At 40.4% G+C, this 12,669-nt stretch overlaps 1 protein-coding gene across 3 annotated transcripts in view; it reads right to left on the bottom strand.

Moving 5' to 3' along the window:
- Nucleotides 1-12,669, bottom strand: part of LOC133616138 (neurotrophic factor BDNF precursor form) — a 52,339-nt gene that overhangs the window by 18,423 nt on the left and 21,247 nt on the right. Inside the window, exon 1 of one of the 3 annotated variants that reach the window (XM_072914855.1) lies at nucleotides 1,073-1,158. The exons of the other annotated variants lie outside the window; for them this stretch is intronic. The gene's annotated coding sequence lies outside the window, so the exon portion shown is untranslated. Of the gene's footprint in view, nucleotides 1-1,072; nucleotides 1,159-12,669 lie in introns of those variants that run through there. 3 annotated transcript variants of the gene reach the window in all.

The following is a 12,669-nucleotide window of genomic DNA, read 5'->3' as shown; positions in this document are numbered from 1 at the left end:
TTTTTCTTCTTAATTAATTAATACGTGTATTTCCTTTTATTTTTAATTTTTTGCAGCGCATGGATGGTTTGTTGGCTCTCACGCCCCCCACCACCCCAAAAAATGAGGCGGATGGAAGGGGAGGAAGGGGGATGGGGTTGTGGTGGTGGTGTGGGGGGGGGGGGGGGGGGGGGGGTTAGTCGGGGAGCAGGTGAAGCGAAAAGCACCTTATGAATGAAATCCTGGAGCTGTTGTAGTAAAAAAAAAAAAATGCACGCGCGCACACACGCGCGCACGCACACACACAAGTGATTTGATGGCGATGACGGGGAGGGGGGGAAGGGGGAGAAGTAGAGGCGGGGCCGGGGGGGTAAGAGTAGGGCTATTTTTGGTCGATAACACAATCCACAGACAGCAAGACAAAACATGAATGCAGCAAGCAAACAAACAAACAAACAAAAAGATGGTGACTGCACATGCATGAATATGATTTTTTTATTAATAATATTATGTTTATCCCATGCACGCGCCTCCGGCTGGATCGTGCACTGCAGTTTCCATATTGGGAGCAATGATGAGGCACAACGCAACCATTACGCACATTGTGTTGCAGCCAGGCAGCTTCGGAAACTCCAAAGAAGGCTGATTTTAATTTTTTTTTTTTTTTTTTTGAAATAATAACCCCTCGCCAATTTTTATTTATAGCCCACATTGACACTAATGCAGTTTTTCTTCTTTGAAAAAAAACTAAAAAAAAAAAAAACCATGCCAACAACGGAATGTCCGCTCTTACCTTCACAGCAAGGGCTGACAACCACTACGTGCGGTGGTTTAGATCTCCGCGAACGACGCTTGCATGTCCCAAAGTTTAAAACGCAGTGTGTGTGAGCGTGCGCGCGCGCGCGTGCGTGTGCGTGTGAGTGTGTGAGGGGGGGCTTAAAGGTAAGGTGCAGCGCGCGAGCGGTGCAACAACAACAAATATATCCAACTTTAACAAGGCGGGTTCCCCCCCCCCCCCCCTTTCTCCCCAACCCACGCTCCCCCTTTTCTTGTTAAATAATAATAATAAAAAATCTCTAAAGAAGAATCTTACCAAAACTTGGGGTGTAAAAAAAAAACAATCCAATGCTTTCTTTTTAGTCCACGCACGGCCGTGCTGCCTCTGTCCAACGTGCTGAAAGCATCACACGGCGTGAAGGGGAAATATCTGAATACTTTTGTTGATGAGTGCACACTTTTTTTTCCCCGCTCTTGTCACGTGTATTGTCCCCCCCTTCTCCCCCCCCCCCTTCTCTCGCCTTATTAATATTTAATCACATATTGGTTGGACATGTCGCTTGCAGATAACGATTACTCCTTATAATAATAAAAAAACAACAACATAATATATTAGGGGGGGGAAAAAACACGCATGCACGCGACCCATCCGCATATTATTTCCTTTATACCCCACCCCCGCCAAAAAAAAAAAAAAGAAAAAAAAAAGCGCCACACAATCTTTTATAAAGCAACACACACACTTTTGCCAAGTAGAAGTGCTTGTTTCCAAAATACTTACCATTTTTTCTTCTTCTCCACCCCCCCTTGTGCGGCAGTCCCAGAGACAGAAGTGTCTTAAAAAATCCACGCACTCCAACAGATGCTGCTAGGTAATGTGTCTTGTTTCAAGTCATCATACGACAACTTCTGCTGATGCTCAGTGGATCGCCCACCACTTCGCTGACTTATGATTCTAATAACCCCGTTTTGCAATAACGCCGTGCTTTAAACTCTCTTATGCACACACACACGCGCGCGCGCACACACACACACAAACGGAGAGAAAAAAACAACAACCTTTTGGTGGCTTTTACATGAAAAGGCAAAAAAAAAAAAAAAGATCAACACACACACAGACACACACACACGGACACGAAAGAGACGCCGGAACGTAACAACCTCGCCAGGACATTAAAAAGGGGGTCTCTTGCGTGATTGAAATAAGCCACGGTGAGCAAGGAAACTTTAAGGTGGCGGTGGGGGTTAGTTCCTGCCTGGTGGGGTTTATTTCCGATTTTCCCGGCGAGCACACGAACGCAACACCGGTTAGCGCCCCTACGGTTGTTGGAGAACTTGTTGCATGCTTGCATCACACACACACACACACACACACACACACACACACACACACACACACACAGGCGAAGTGAGATGAAATGACCCCCCCCCCCCCCCCCCCCATCCCCTCGTCCCCCTCTCATGATACCTTTAAGGTGACTTGCGAGGCTTAAGGCTGTCTTTCAGTAAAATTCCATCAGTTGCAGTGCCAACACTGTGCCATCTAATTGTTATGCAGTGACGACGCGCCGTGCTCGCAAGCCATGCCCCAAATGTACTAAGCAACATGAGTAATAGGTGAAACTTGCCTGACTCAATGCCAATGCAAAACTTTCTTAAAGTGTGTGTAATCAAAAAGTGAGGTTTTTTTTGGGGTTGGAGGATATATATATATATGCCATTGGCTTGTTGCCTGGTGTGTCTCAAAATAAACTTCAATTACTGTCTTTTTGTTGTTGTTGTTGTTGTTGTTTAACTAAAGTATGTATTGGCACAGCTCCGGCAACTTGACTCTGTTTTAAGCAAAAGGTTGCTAAAGCTGAAGATGACCCATTTGACTAACAGGACTGAAAGGATACCAACACAGAATTAGCATGAAATATAGTCCAATGATATATAGGGAGGCAGCACGGTGGAACAGGGGTTAGTGCATGTGCCTCACGATACGAAGGTCCTGAGTAGTCCTAAATTCAATCCCGGGTTCGGGATCTTTCTGTGTGGAGTTTGCATGTTCTCCCCGTGACTGCGTGGGTTCCCTCCGGGTACTCCGGCTTCCTCCCACCTCCAAAGACATGCACCTGGGGATAGGTTGATTGGCAACACTAAATTGGCCCTAGTGTGTGAATGTGAGTGTGAATGTTGTCTGTCTATCTGTGTTGGCCCTGCGATGAGGTGGCGACTTGTACAGGGTGTACCCCGCCTTCCGCCCGAATGCAGCTGTGATAGGCTCCAGCACCCCCCGCCAACCCAAAAGGGACAAGCGGTAGAAAATGGTTGGATGGATATATAGGGAACTATAACTTGTATTGTCTTTAAGTGGAAGTGGAGTGGTAATTTATTTCGTGGCGACGCCTAGTGTCCACAATAATTTGTGAAGTTAAGCTCAGGATGCAGTAAGTTGATTGATGCGGACACGTTTGTTCCTGGATACTTTCTAATACGCTCATGCCTTGGAGACTTTGTACAAGTAATATGCATCTATTATTTGATTGGCAACACTAAATTGGCCCTAGTGTGTGAATGTGAGGGTGAATGTTGTCTGTCTATCTGTGTTGGCCCTGTGATGAGATGGCGATTTGTCCAGAGTGTACACCGCCTTCCGCCCGATTGCAACTGAGATAGGCTCCAGCCCCCCCCCCCCCCTCCATAAAGGGACAAGCGGTAGAAAATGGATGGATGGATGGATGGATATATAGGGACAAGCGGTAGAAAATGGACGGATATATATATATATATATATATATATATATATATATATATTTTTTTTTATATATATTTATTAATTATATATTTTCTTATACTATATATTTTCAAATACATTTTCTTAACAGAGTGGTAATTTATTGTGATATAACAGACCACTATGATTACAGTATTGCTGTGAAGTATAATAATATTGTGTCATTTGTTATAGTTACATACTTTACATACAGTTAAACGCTGTGGGGTCCTGGTGTATGTTTTACAGTGCGGCGCAGCAAACGCCACAGCAAAGGTCCAGTCTTACGCGCTAGCATTAGCTAATAGCTAGAAATCGACACAAGTTTTTTTTCTCCAATGGAAGGTAGTAAGGGAGAGTAAAGGACCGGGCTGACAAGTGGATGATAATCATTGAATTAAAGAAAGAAATCATCAGAATGTCCGAGCGTGTCGCCAACTTGGCGAAGCAGTTCGAGTGAATCACTGCTAGTCTGAACCAGAATGTTGAACTGATATCCACATTTTAGCCATGGAATTTTTTTAAATCTGCTGATGGTGTGTTTGACGGAGGCATTCCATATTATTACTTACTTCATAAAACTACTGGAGTTGTTAGTAATACATTATGTTGTATTGTATTTCAAAGTTTGTTATTGTTAAGAGACATTTTATGTTAAAATTGTCATGTTTTGGGGTGGCCAAGCACCGATCAAAATAATTTCAATTCATTTCAATGGGAGTCGTTGAGATGCATGTGTTTTGAGTTAATAGCTTTGACATAGAACCAACTAGTTTTAAAGTTGAGCTGCTAATATATTTTAAAAATCAACAAATATGAATAATTTGGGTGACATGACTGCTGAGATTTTAACGCCCTCTAGTCATTGTTGGAATATTATGGAATTTAGCGCACAGAAAAACAAATGAATAAACTTCCATTTTGGCTTTCATATGTCCTATAGAGCAGTGGTTCCCAACCACCGGGCCGCGGCCCGGTACCGGTCCGTGGATCGATTGGTACCGGTCCGTGGATCAATTAGTACCGGGCCGCACAAGAAAAAAAAAAAAAAAAAAAAAAATTTATTATTATTATTTATTAAATCAACATAAAAACACAAGATACACTTACAATTAGTGCGCCAACCCAAAAAACCTCCCTCCCCCATTTACACTCATTCACACAAAAGGGTTGTTTCTTTCTGTTATTAATATTTCTGGTTCCTATGTTGTATATCAATTAGGGATGTCCGATAATGGCTTTTTTGCCGATATCCGATATTCCGATATTGTCCAACTCTTTAATTACCGATACCGATATCAACCGATACCGATATATACAGTCGTGGAATTAACACATTATTATGCCTAATTTGGACAACCAGGTATTGTGAAGATAAGGTACTTTTAAAAAAAAATCATAAAATAAAACAAGATAAATAAATTAAAAACATTTTCTTGAATAAAAAAAGAAAGTAAAACAATATAAAAACAGTTACATAGAAACTAGTAATTAATGAAAATGAGTAAAATTAACTGTTAAAGGTTAGTACTATTAGTGGACCAGCAGCACGCACAATCATGTGTGCTTACGGACTGTATCCCTTGCAGACTGTATTGATATATATTGATATATAATGTAGGAACCAGAATATTAATAACAGAAAGAAACAACCCTTTTGTATGAATGAGTATAAATGGGGGAGGGAGGTTTTTTGGGTTGGTGCACTTATTGTAAGTGTATCTTGTGTTTTTTATGTTGATTTAATTAAAAAAAATAAAATAAAAATAATGATACCGATAATTAAAAAAACGATACCGATAATTTCCGATATTACATTTTAACGCATTTATCGGCCGATAATATTGGCAGGCCGATATTATCGGACATCTCTAATATCAATATAGATCAATACAGTCTGCAGGGATACAGTCTGTAAGCACACATGATTGTATTTTTTTTATGACAAAAAAACAAACAAACAAAAAAAACCTCCCCCCCCCGGTCCGTGGGACAAATTTTCAAGCGTTGACCGGTCCGCAGTTACAAAAAGGTTGGGGACCACTGCTACAGAGGATGTGAATGATGCAACCTGCTGTCCACCCCGTGACTTGTGGAATATTCCACTTTCTTCAGATGTGTTAGAGTATAACAGAACAGAGTTAAAACCCACTGACATGACTAATGTGTAAATTATAAAAATAATAACCTTAAAGTTGGGATAAGGAGTAACACAAACATGTAATGAACAACACATTTCTGAAGGATTTAAATTATTACAGTTCATGTTCTAAGTCTTTATGTGTGTTTTTAACACGACAAATGCATGTGTCCAAATGTTGTGTGTGTGTGTGTGTGTGTGTGCGTTTTACAATATTTAGGAAATACATGCATGTCAGCTACACTGTTTATGTGTATACCGGTGACAAGGCGCATTATCATTAGCAGTACATTTATTAACATTTAAACAAAATATTTTCGCTAAAAGGTTTCCAGTAGCAGCAACACCCTGTGTAGCACACAGGACAGTAATAACAGTTTGTGTAATCGTCTTTTTAAAAAGCTGAGACAATAAAAATCACTCTGCGGGCTGCAAATGTCTCCCGGCCCACACCTTGGACACTCCTAATTATACCTTTGTAAAAAAAAAAAAACGGACGCCATGAGGACCGTCATATTAGGCAGGTAACTCACAAAGAATACTATTTACAAAAATGTAGCGTCAAATATCATGAAATCTAAATTATATGAATAAACAGTATATTAGAACTATTATTACAATTTTTGAAATACACAAAAAAGAAATTCCTTGAATGTGTTTGAATATAATAAAAAAAAATACATAGAAGAGTACTACTAAGGGCTGAAATTATAAATGTAAAATGTAATAAGAATATCAATATTCTTTCATCTGATGCTGTTTTTTCAAAATTCAACTGAAGTTACAAATTGGGTTTCCTGTATTTTCACAATATATTGACATACATATGGGAACTATTAAGAGCAGGCATGATTTCATTACAACAAAGAGGAATTCAAGTTGTATATTGTATGCTTGCTTGATGCTAAATAAAATAGATTTTACTTGAACAATCGGCGACCCAATATCACATTTTTTGATGACTGTGGACCTTTTCCCCTTTTCCAACACTAAATTTGGGAAAGACAGACACATTTTAATAATGGTCGACACGTCGACGTAAGAGGTTACTAAAATATTTGGTTGGGATAAGTTCCAGCACCCTCCGCGACCCCATAAGGGACAAGCGGTAGAAAAATGGATGGATGGATGGGTTGTCGACATGAGCAGCTTCAGTCGACTTGCATCTGTGTCCAAAAATTGAAAGTTTTTTTTGAAAAGTTAATTTCAATTATGCAAGCAAGTAATGTACTGTGATTAATCACCATAAATCAAAATGGTGGTCAGTCTTATAACAAAAATAATGGTTCGACAGCACAAATTTTGACGTGACCAAAAAATATGCTTTTGCAAAAAAAAGGCGGGAGATTCAAAACCCTGCGATGAGGTGGCGACTTGTCCAGGGTGTACCCCGCTTTCCGCCCGATTGTAGCTGAGATAGGCTCCAGCGCCCCCCGCGACCACAAAATAAATAAGCGGTAGAAAATGGATGGATGGATGGAGATACAAAACCACTTGTTGACATAAACAAAACCATTTTTCAAGTTTTTTCAAATTCAACAACTTAGACCAGTGGTTCTCACACTGTTTTTCACCAAGTACCACCATGAATTGATTAACGTGGGCCACGACTTAAACAAGTTGAAAACTTATTGGGGTGTTACCATTTAGTGGTCAATTGTATCGAATATGTACTGTACTGTGCAATCTACTAATAAAAGTCTCAATCAATCAATCAATCAATCAAAGAAAACACTTGGCTCTCCAAGTACCGCCATAATGACCACCACTAAAATTACAGTAGTGTGGTAGGCTTAAGTATTCACGAAAACAAGACAGAAGTTTTATATAACAAGTATATTTAATATTTTGGCCACTGTAACATTACACGCAGTTTGAACAGTAACACTGTGTTTGAATATTTAATTAAATGATTCTTTAGCGTACCACTAGATGGAGCTTGCGTACCAGTAGAGGGTAAGTAACAAGTAATAAGAAGACACTATTTACCCCAGGACTCTATAATCTAGAGATGATTATTGGTGTCATTATCCACTTTGAATTGGCCACTAGGCATTTACATGAAATTGTAACACTGAAGAATGCGAGAAGAAAAAGTGAAGAAAAAAAACCATAAAAAAAAGCAAACCAATTATGTTTCGCACATGAGCATTCATCCATCAGATTTTTTTTGGTCATTCATTAATGTCACAGACAATTTGATTAAATGGGGGAGAGGCCCACAGCAGCACCAGCTGCTCGTTGAGAAGAGCATTACATGCTTTCATGCCAGTGTGTCTACAAATTTCTTAACTAGAATTGTCGCTAGGGGGATATTTTTTTTAAAGCATATTATATAATTTCCTGGTCCTATATTAAGCATTTTCAAGCATAAAAATGGCTAAATAAACGAAAAAATGTATTACTTATTATCTCTAACTGTTACTCCTGGTAACAGTAAGAGATGCTACCTCAGTAGAAGCATTTAAGTCCCTTCTTAAAACTCATTTGTATAGTCTAGCCTTTAAATAGACCCCCCTTTTAGACCAGTTGATCTGCCATTTCTTTTCTTTTCTCCTCTGCCCCCCTCTCCCTTGTGGGGGGGGGGGGGGGGGGGGCAGGTCAACTCTGGCTGTCCAGAGTCGGGACCCGGGGTGGACCGCTCACCTGTGCATCGGTTGGGGACATCTCTGCGCTGCTGACCCGTCTCCGCTCGGGATGGTCTCCTGCTGGCCCCACTATGGACTGGACTCTCACTATTATGTTAGATCCACTATGGACTGGACTTTCACAATATTATGCTAGACCCACTCGACGTACATTGCATCCGGTCACCCCTAGAGTGGGGTAGGTTGGGGGGGGGGTCTTCTCCAAGGTTTCTCATAGTCACTCACATCGACATCCCACTGGGTTGTGAGTTTTTCCTTGCCCTTATGTGGGCTCTGAACCGAGGATGTCGCCGTGGCTTGTGCAGCCCTTTGAGACACTTGTGATTTAGGGCTATATAAATAAACATTGATTGATTGATTGATTGATACTATTGCAGTATTGGCCACTAGGGGAGACCAAACCAATCAGAGTGTGCTGGTCAGTATTGTGGCCACTGATTTGCAACAATACTACGAAAGATTGTGTAAATGTTTATTTACATGCTTTAATTGTTTCCAAACCGTGCCTGTAACGCGGCAGTAAAACGGCTGATCAAACAAAACAGAAGTCATCGTCATGTACTATTAGCTGCGGAAGCTAGCTTTCCAATCAGCGAAACAGACTCAATAACTCCACGGTGATGTTTTGGTGAATTTACGGAACTGAAACAATACAAAAAGAATACCATTGTAAGTTAATAATACTAACACAGACACTCATAAAGGTGTTAGTACATTCACTCAATGTTAACGACGCGAGCTTGATTACATTACGATAGCACGTACAAATGTGCATTAAAACACTCCTACTGACATCACACGGTTTTAGTTAGTATGAATTGTTTTAGTTATAATGCAAAACTTGTAAACATTGCTTGGAGTGATGAATAAAGACTACTTTTGAGCAGCAACGCTATGGACTCATACAATTCAAGGAACGAAACAGGAAGTACATTTTCAACCCGCAGCACTTGAAGTCAGCGAACTCTTCCAAAAGATGTCATCCAAGCACAAACAATAACACAACTTTCAGTGTCTCCGTTGGAGTTCTAAGAATACTATTTGTTGAACACATAAAATTAGGGCCGTTAGCAAAGAAAATAATCAATAAATTAGCCGCACCGTTTTATAAGCCGCGTGGTTGAGTTGAGTTTGAGTTTATTTGGAACATGCATGCATACAACATGATACATCACAATTTCCAGTTTCTCTTTTCAACATGTTCGAAAAAGAGTAGGAAGAAGCAGAGCCTATTTAATCCTACCCCTTTTCTTTTACATAAGTTGCTAAAACGTTTGTTCACTTCCTCTTCTCAGTTTATTCACAATATACTCCGTAAGTAATCTCAATAAAAAATAAATAAATGAAAGCAGCTGAGATAGGCTCTAGCACCCCCTGCGACCCCAAAAGGGACAAGCGGTAGAAAATGGATGGATGGAAATAAATAATAACTGGTGAAGTAAGTTGTATTTCATATGATGAGATGAGTAAGATTATTTTGAGAATGAATGAATGGATGGATGAAATAAATTCAGAATGTTTATCATGGTTCTTCTTCTTTGTACTTTGTAAACACTTTAAGTCACCCACATGTGCGGTCCTCTCCAAGGTTTCTCATTGTCATCCCACTGGGTTGAGTTTTTCCTTGCCCTGATGTGGGATCTGAACCGAGGATGTCGTTGTGGCTTGTGCAGCCCTTTGAGACACTTGGGATTTAGGGCTACATAAATAAACATTGATTGATTCACAGACAGTCCCATTATAATGTGTTTATTAGCGAGGTTGACATAGGGTTCCACTGTGTGTAATCTCTATCTACTAATTTGCATATTTTGAACTTTTACTGTGTGTAAGTTTCAAATAAAGGAGACCTAAAAAGCAAGGTAACACATTTCAGTTGAGCCTGGACAGAATGGCGAGAATGAACGGCGTCAATGAACCTTGTTGACGGCACGTGGTTTAATGATAAAGATGTATGTGTCCCGTCACCTACGAGCGTTCCCACCATCATCATCATCATCATCATCATCATCCTCCTCCTCTTCTCAGTCCTCTCCACTTCCTGACGTGGTAACTTGAATGGCTCCTACTTGTGATGTTGTTAACACTTCCTCTGCTCCCACAGCTCCTTGCAGACTCGCTGCCTGACTCATGCCTGTCCCTTTTTTTCCCACTAGCCAAGCCTTCGCCGCCCAGCTCTTCGCCGCCGTGCATCATACGGCTCGGCCCCGAGGTCATGGATCTCACACTCCGATACCCCAGCTGGCGCTTTGCTCTCGCAACGCTGAACTGGTGGAAGAGAATAGTCTAGAAGAGACGATGCACGGCGTTTCCCATGGGACGGTGACAACGTCATTGTCGAAGTTACACAATTGGCCGTGACGTATGTGCATGTCAATTTTTGAAAAGGCTAAAAACCAAAACGTACATGGATACAGTATTTAAAGACAAATATTTGTGTTAAGATGTATGTTTTGAAAAGGCTAAAAACAAAAACTTACATGGATACAGTATTTAAAGACAAATATTTGTGTTAAGACGTATGTTTTGAAAAGGCTAAAAACAAAAACTTACATGGATACAGTATTTAAAGACAAATATTTATGTTAGGATTAGTATTAGTAGAAGTGGGAATCTTTGTGCAGATTTGCTTACAATTTAGGCCTCAGTAGCCACGACAACAACACAACACTTCCTCATTATGCACCAATGATGGTTACAGCCAGCGAGGTTGCATTCATGAACCCCCGGAATTATTAACGTCAACATTACAACTCAAAAGTCGTTTTTTTTGCATGATATCATTGTAGGGGTTTGTTGTGGGAACATTTTTGAATAAATTATTTAGTTATCATTTTACAAACCCCGTTTCCATATGAGTTGGGAAATTGTGTGAGTGTAAATATAAACGGAATACAATGATTTGCAAATCCTTTTCAACCCATATTCAATTGAATGCACTACAAAGACAAGATATTTGATGTTCAAACTCATAAACATAATTTTTTTTTTGCAAATAATAATTAACTTAGAATTTCATGGCTGCAACACGTGCCAAAGTAGTTGGGAAAGGGCATGTTCACCACTGTGTTACATCACCTTTTCTTTTAACAACACTCAATAAACGATTAGGAACTGAGGAAACTAATTGTTGAAGCTTTGAAAGTGGAATTCTTTCCCATTCTTGTTTTATGTAGAGCTTCAGTCGTTCAACAGTCTCCGCTGTCGTATTTTACGCTTAATAATGCGCCACACATTTTCGATGGGAGACAGGTCTGGACTGCAGGTGGACCAGGAAAGTACCCGCACTCTTTTTTTACGAAGCCACGCTGTTGTAACACGTGCTGAATGTGGCTTGGCATTGTCTTGCTGAAATAAGCAGGGGCGTCCATGAAAAAGACGACCCTTAGATGGGAGCATATGTTGTTCCAAAGCCTGTATGTACCTTTCAGCATTAATGGTGCCTTCACAGATGTGTAAGTTACCCATGCCTTGGGCACTAAAGCACCCCCATACCATCACAGATGCTGGCTTTTGAACTTTGCGTCGATAACAGTCTGGATGGTTCGCTTCCCCTTTGGTCCGGATGACACGATGTCGAATATTTCCAAAAACAATTTGAAATGTGGACTCGTCAGACCACAGAACACTTTTCCACTTTGCATGAGTCCATCTTAGATGATCTTGGGCCCAGAGAAGCCGGCGGCGTTTCTGGATGTTGTTGATAAATGGCTTTCGCCTTGCATAGTAGAGCTTTAACTTGCACTTACAGATGTAGCGACCAACTGTATTTAGTGACAGTGGTTTTCTGAAGTGTTCCTGAGCCCATGTGGTGATATCTTTTAGAGATTGATGTCGGTTTTTGATACAGTGCCGTCTGAGGGATCGAAAGTCACGGTCATTCAATGTTGGTTTCCGGCCATGCCGCTTACGTGGAGTGATTTCTCCAGATTCTCTGAACCTTTTGATGATATTATGGACCGTAGATGTTGAAATCCCTAAATTTCTTGCAATTGCACTTTGAGAAAGGTTGTTTTTAAACTGTTTCCCTATTTGCTCACGCAGTTGTGGACAAAGGGGTGTACCTCGCCCCATCCTTTCTTGTGAAAGACTGAGCATTTTTTGGGAAGCTGTTTTTTACCCAATCATGGCACCCACCTGTTCCCAATTAGCCTGCACACCTGTGGGATGTTCCAAATAAGTGTTTGATGAGCATTCCTCAACTTTATCAGTATTTATTGCAACCTTTCCCAACTTCTTTGTCACGTGTTGCTGGCATCAAATTCTAAAGTTAATGAATATTTGCAAAAAAAAAAAAGTTTATCAGTTTGAACATCAAATAAGTTGTCTGTGTAGCATATTCAACTGAATATGGGTTGAAAATGATT

This window comes from Nerophis lumbriciformis, linkage group LG15 (assembly GCF_033978685.3).
Source record: "Nerophis lumbriciformis linkage group LG15, RoL_Nlum_v2.1, whole genome shotgun sequence".
Taxonomy (NCBI): Eukaryota; Metazoa; Chordata; class Actinopteri; order Syngnathiformes; family Syngnathidae; genus Nerophis; species Nerophis lumbriciformis.
Note: the sequence above shows the minus strand (reverse complement) of the source record. Positions and strands in the feature narration are given on the sequence as shown.